The sequence below is a fragment of the Solanum dulcamara genome, chromosome 5 (assembly GCF_947179165.1).
Source record: "Solanum dulcamara chromosome 5, daSolDulc1.2, whole genome shotgun sequence".
NCBI classification, from domain to species: domain Eukaryota; kingdom Viridiplantae; phylum Streptophyta; class Magnoliopsida; order Solanales; family Solanaceae; genus Solanum; species Solanum dulcamara.
Window position 1 is genome coordinate 60975542 of NC_077241.1, and position 7364 is coordinate 60982905.

Here is a 7364-nt window from a genome sequence, read left to right on the forward strand (position 1 = left end):
CATGACAGACATGAAATTTAAGATTCACCAAACAAAAGTTAAGAAGGCAAAGCAACTTTTGTTGTTATATATGTGTCCTATGTAGCGTCCTACATAATAATTTGCGTGCATAATACATGTAGGACACATGTGGTTACTTGTTCAACTTTATAATACATATGCACACCAAAAGTTGGAGGAGTTGGGTTCACGTTAAAGGGAATGTTTATATATTATGCCCATTGCTTACTAACCATATACTCATTCATTAATTTGATTTTAAATAATATTAATACATTTATCTTTTTGTGTGTGTGATTATGAATATACAGGAGTTTGACTCAATGGTAGTGGCAACAAAAAATGGAATGAACACACCATCGTCTCCAAGGGAAAATATACGTCTTGGTTTGGTAGAACCTCATGTTAAGGATAAAGCATCTTCCGAAGAATTGGACATGATTTTAACTCAATATGTAGACACATTATCCCAGAGGACGAAATATCATATGGGTAATTAGTAGATATATATAAATGTAGTCACTTTAAAATTTTAATATAAAGAAATTAAAATATTAATTATATATATGTAAGTTTGATCTCTCTAGATTGTTATTTCCAGGTTATCCAATTAACCTTTGTTATGAGCATCATGCCGCTTTAGCCCCACTTTTGCAATTTCATTTGAACAATTTTGGATTTCCATTCAAAAGATTTTGAAGTGGCTGTTTTAGATTGGTTTGCACAACTCTGGGAAATTGAAAAGGATGAATATTGGGGATACATTACTAGTGGTGGCACTGAGGGCAATGTCCATGGCGTTTTGGTTGGGTAGGTAGAGGCTACTCTAGTCTTTGGGCTACGAGTTGATCATCTGAATTCAATATGTTTTCAATACTGAATATATGTACGTACACACATTACTTTGAATATTTTTCAAGTCACGTATAAAACTTATATGTATAATATGAAAAATACATAAAAGTTGTATGAATTGAAAAGCACAAATTAATTTAAATATTTAGGCATAACAATATTTTCTTAAGTACAACATGATCTTGACTTTCACGATTTGTGGTGCAGAAGAGAGCTACTTCCAAATAGGATAATATATGCATCAGCAGGTTCACATTATTCGGTCTTCAAAGCAGCAAGATTGCACCAAATGGAGCTAGAAACTATTAACACTTTAGTTAATGGGGAGATTGATTATGGAGATTTGCGATCAAAGTTACTTGTCAACAAGAACAAACCAGCCATCATCAATATAAATTTTGGTAGATCATCAAATAGATAGCTTTAATTAATTTGTAGCATCACTTATATAGGTGTGGACTGTGGAGTAGTATTATTTTTAAAAATTAGCTAGTAATGTTAATGTACGTATTTAATTTGTAGGATCTACCTACAAAGGAGCAATTGATGATCTTGATGTGGTCCTACAAATACTTGAAAATTGTGGTTAGTCCAATGATAGGTATTACATCCATTGTGATGCTGCACTATATGGACTAACTGTCCCCTTCATTAAGCATGTAAGATTACTTTATTCCATTATTTTCTTTTAAGGGAATTAACAAATAGAAAATGACGCAGGTCACTTTTTTATAATTTGTCAATTAGGCAAAAATAATTACCTTCAAGAAGTCGATAGGAAGTATTGCAGTTTCAGGCCACAAGTTTCTAGGATGTTCCATGCCTTGCGGCGTTCAATAACGCGGAAGACTTATATTAGTTCTCTCTCAAGAAAAGTTGAGTATATTGCCTCAGTAGATGATACAATTTCTGGAAGTTGGAATGGTTTGGCACCTATATTCTTACAGTACAGTTTAAGCATGAAAGGTCATGCCGGATTGCAACAAGATGCAAAAATATGCAATGAAAATGCTCGGTATTTGAAAGATCGGCTTCATAAAGCAGGAATTAGCTCTATGCTCAATGAGTTTAGCAATATTGTCGTCTTTGAAAGGCCTTGTGACAATAAGTTCATTCGTCGTTGGCAACTATCTTGCACAAGAGATATGGCACATGTTGTGGTTATGCCAGGCATCACAAAAAAAACCATAGACAATTTCTTCAACGATTTAATGCAAGAGAGGAAAAAGTGGTGCCAGGAAGGAATAACTTTGTCTCCTTGTCTAGCAGATGATATAGGCTCTCAAAACTGTCTATGCTCCTATCACAAAATTCCTTTAGGACCAATGACTGGGAATTTTCTTGATTGATTATGGAGTATTTTCTTATGCATGAGTGACTCAAAAAATTGTGATCTAAATCCAATTATGTTTAAAAATAAATTTTCATGTATCTTTTAATTTGAAATTTATTTTATCAAATTTTTGAAATTTGAAAAAAAAGTTTCTCTTTAGGTATCATTATCATAAATATACTAGTAAATTTGATACAATACGAGATACACAGTGAAATAACAAATTAATTGATAAAATAGAATGATGAAATTTTCCAAGGAATTGAAGAATAGATCTAATTAAGGAATTCAGGTGGTTCTTAAGCGTTTGGAGGACCTATTCATTATAACCCAAAAGTTTAAATGAAGGTACGACTCGTTAACAATCGATTAAATGGTGTGAAAATTGGAGAATAAGATCATAAATGGGTAATTATATCAAGGCACTCTTATATGAAGGCATTAATTGAAATGTTAGACAAAAGTTAGAGGCATAGGGGAGGCTTAAAAAAAGTCTTAAGTTGAAGGTTGCATTGTGATGGACTTTTACGATGATCCCTCCTATGGTATGACTTTAAAAAATATATCTCCAAATATATGGAGATTTATGTGGGCATTACCTACTAATCTAAAGATCTTCGAGTCTAATTTTCAATGCATCAAATTATTCGTCATTTAGACTTTTCTACAAGGAAATATAATCATTTTACTAAAATTTCGCAAGATAATAAACTGAATTGATATGCGGCCGCATGCAAGGTACTATTTTAACCAACTACTACCTTTTTACAGACATTGATGAGGGCAAATAACTATGTTGAACCAACTACCTTTTCGCGACATTGATTATTAAAGATAGGTAATATATAAATATTCTTGTACTTGTTCTCTTTTTTTCAAGTTGCATACCTAGATGTTGTGGTTAAGGCTACTATCCAAACTCAGGACCTTGATAGTACATGATTTGGACTCGGAATCATATGTATCAATAATACTAGTCCTAAATTTTTATGAGACATTGAGTTACATTCACTTTAAAATATATATTTGACAGTACAACCAATTTGTTGAAATCCAAGTGAATTGTATGATACACAAATCAATGCTGACCAGATTCTTTGTTCTGTGGACAATAAAAAGAAATTTATAAATTTTGAATTTTAATATCAAATACAGTTAAAATAAATAAATAAGCGGAGCAGATTTATAAGGTGTTGGAGGTATGTGCGGACCGATTGAAAACATAAATTTTTATTATGCGGTGTAGGGTGGATAGGTTGGAGTCTCTGCAGGTTTATGCAGATTTGTCCCGCAACCTTACTGTCGCGCACCATCTGCCATCCCTATTTATCACAAGGGACAAAGATGTTTTTATACTTCCTCCATCCATGTATATTTGTTCATTTTGATTTGACACATTCCTTAAAAATAATAAATAAAATGTTAATTTTATTATATTATCCTTACTTATTATGAGTCATCTTAATAACTTATTGAAAAATGAATTGGAAATAATTCTGAAGTTCTTAAGAGTGACAGCGTTGTTACATTTTGGGATGAGGCGTAGAAGAGTGGTGTGCATCTTAGGATCCATGGTATACCTATGGAAGGTTTCCTTGCAGAAATCAGTAGTTTCCCCCCACTTCCATCGTAACACTTGGAAATTTTTTAAGCTAAGACCTAAGTCATTTTTCATATGCCTATAGGGTCATATCGGATGATTTTTACTTGTGTATAGATATTAAGATCAATTCTTTAGTGTGGATAAATTTGGAGATGTTTTAAGGTCACAAGAATCCTCTAGCACAAAGTTGAGTTGAAAGATTCCTTATCGATTGAGTTTCAATTTAATGTTTTACTTTGGTCAACTTCAAATAATCATATCTCCCAGAATATAAATATTTAGGTGGCTCATTACCTATCAAATTAAAGATCTTTGAGTCTTCTTTCCAACGACACCAAGTTGCGTCAATCCAAATTCATAGTAAAATGTTATAACCACTTTATCAGAGACGTTGCAAGTTGTCAGTGTCCAGTGAGAAATGTGACGGCCCATCAGACCTGTGATGGCCCGTCAGACTTGGCCGTCACACTAAGGTAAAATGCCCATTTTTGGGTAAGTTATGACAGTCTGGATAATGGCCCGTCACCCAAGCAACGGTCAGTCACTCAAATGACCACAAAACGGGAAATTTGGCATATTCTGAGTTTCTAAAAGAGTATTTTAGTCCTAAAACCTTTGGGGAGTTCTCTAAATAGCCTTAAACGTGTAGAAAATCAGTTTTTATTATTAAATACTCTCATTCTCAAAAACTTCTACGCTCAAGAACTTGAAGAAACACCAAGGCAATGATTCATCTTCCAAGATTTTTCTTCAACATTCATCACTAAGGTATGTAAGACTATCTCCACGTGTGGGAACAATTTTTTCTTCCCCACTATCTACGTTTCCAAGTTTCAATGGATCCTCATGAATGAATTAGGATTAGGACGAAACTCCATATCCTTGAATTATTCTTGAATCTTCATGAAACCCCAAGTACTCTCCATGAAAGTACTTCAATTTCTTGATAATTCTTTTACTCATAAGTTTTACAAGACTTTTTTTCCATGAAATTGTGAATAATTATGAAAGTAAGCATTTATATTTTGAAAAGTAAGTTTTATGATTTATTAAATATTTCTTAATAGCTTCTTAATGATTTCTTGATGAATTCTTAAAAAATTCTTTTTACGCTATGAACCCTAGAATTATGAGCTATGAAATTTCTCAAAAGTATATCTTATGATACTATCATACGTTTCCTTGATTCATGATGCCCTTGCGAAATCTTTCATGAAAGTTATTTTGATCCTTCCATGTCTATGTAATTGCCTTCTTGGACTTTCAAGTTATGTATGTACAAAAGGCCATGTTTCTCATGACAAATCTTTATGACCTTATGAATGCCTACGATATCGCCCATTATCTAAATTAAATCTTATTTCAAGAGTTGTCCCTTTTAGCCATGAATTTCAAAAGCCTGAATCCTATGAATTTCTGCCCAAAATTGTGAACCCTATGACTTAAGATATGATTTACAGATTGCAATTTATGAACTTAGTTATATGGATTTCAAGTATATTTCAATAATTTTCATCTTATGAACTATGAAGTATGTTTTTGTGTTTACAAGTTATAAATATGATTTACGTTATGACTTATGGGCTTCAAGCCAAACATGTATCTCTCATAATATGAGATATGTATATGATCCATGTTATGACTTATGTGCTCCCAAACCAAGCATGTTTTCGTGGGCGTTACGCCAAAGTATGATATATGAGTTTAAAGTTATTTGATAATGATTTTTGGAGTAATGGTTAACATCGAGAAGGCATAAGTTCAGATAATAAATGCCCAAAACTACATATGCCAGCGTAGGTTAAGGATTGTATCGTTGGTTCGGGCGGCTACTCTATATGCCTTCAATAAGGGTTAATTATGGATCCACAAGATATGTATGCCTCATACCTCGACAAGGTATGTGGTGGCTTAGCTGATCGGGCTGATATCAGACTCCATGTGCTCCCATGGTGGTTATATCGGGTTAACCTAATCAATACGATATTTTATGAAATTAAAAGACTATCCTTATGATTTTATAATATTATGAAAATGATTTTGACCACCAGTTGCAAAGAGGTTTGAAGAATGCATTGCATGTAGATATTCAGTTCAATTATTGGTTGCTCAATTTCAGAAGTTCAGTTTAAGCTTTTTAGTTTCTCAAATAAATTTTAATAATCATTATGTTTCTTACATTCATGTACTCAGATATTTCATGATTTTGATGTCTATATTCATGTCCAGTTGTTCAGCTTTATTAGTTATAGTCCTATTTTAATTCAGTTATTTTACATACTGTGCATTTCATGTACTGATATCATTTAGCGATGCATCATTTTATGATGTAGATATAGGAATTCAGACCCAATGTCAGACAATTAATTAGCTCCACTTTCCTCAGCTTAAGTGAGTCCTTACTCTCAACGAACTTAGTCATATTGAGTTTATCTCATTAGTTAGTAGTTAACTGATTAGCAAAAGGTAGACCAAGGACCTTGTCCCGATAAACATTACTCAGTCCTTTTAAAGGCTTCATAGATAAACAATCATTCATGTATTCTAATTTTGACCTTGATGTCATTATGCTTCAAACCTTCAATGATTTACTTATGAAATTTTTTTATTTGAAGATTATTCTCTTTATCATGATGACTCTCAAAGAGTGTATTTATAAATTATGCATTCCGCTCATATTAATATGTATGTTCATGTCCCATGCCATGTTATGGGTACGCTCAGGCTAGAAATGGCATCGAGTGTCGGCCATGTCTAGGATGTAGGCTCAAGGAGTGACAAACTTGGTATCAGAACATAGAGTTTAAGTGTCCTAGAAAGTCTATGAATCTGTGTCAGTAGGATCTTATTTATGATTGTGAGGACCCCACTTCTATAAATGAGGGACTATGGACATTTAAGAAAAGTTTCCATTCTTTCAAATTCTAGATCACACAATAGAGTTGTCCCTTAAGAAACTTATGAAAATTCGTGTGTTTCTCCGATTCCTCTAACTATGCTTCATCTTCGAGGTGGTAGTTATAATAAAGCTTAGATCCGTCTCAATGATTTACTCTTAGATAAAGTATTCAGAAAGTAAGAAACTGCACAAAGCCTTGAGAGGAGTCCATTAGTGTGTGTAAGTTTATTGATTCAAAAAAATACACTCTTATTTATATGAATCGCACGTTTGAGCCAGAGCAAGACATATTTACACACTTTCTTCTTTAAATCATGCTTCAGATGTTATCCTTGAGGGGGAGATTTTGTCTCTAAATGCATAGTGTTATTGCCAAAGAGAATGTAATTTGAGGCATGGTAAGCTATAAGTAGAGAAATGATCCTAGAGCTAAAAAGATGGAATTAGAGAAGTAGAAACAAAATAGCGAGAATGGTAGTTGATTAAGGCATGTAACCTTAATTATGTATCTATAAGGTAAGTAATGAGTGTCATAAGTGAAGTCCCTTTTAGTTTTGACTAAAGATGTAGTAAGTATCGGCTAGTTGTCATGATAGAAGGTAGAAGAGAAGTTGTTAGTTAGGATGAGTTAGAGTACACTCGAACCAAGAGAGGAGTTTATATTGATGTGTCTT

General features: G+C 33.1%; 1 pseudogene; it reads left to right on the plus strand.

The window, feature by feature from the left end:
- The first annotated feature begins 299 nt into the window (after positions 1-299).
- On the plus strand, positions 300-2204 carry LOC129890646 (histidine decarboxylase-like; annotated as a pseudogene).
- The last annotated feature ends 5160 nt before the right edge of the window (positions 2205-7364 follow it).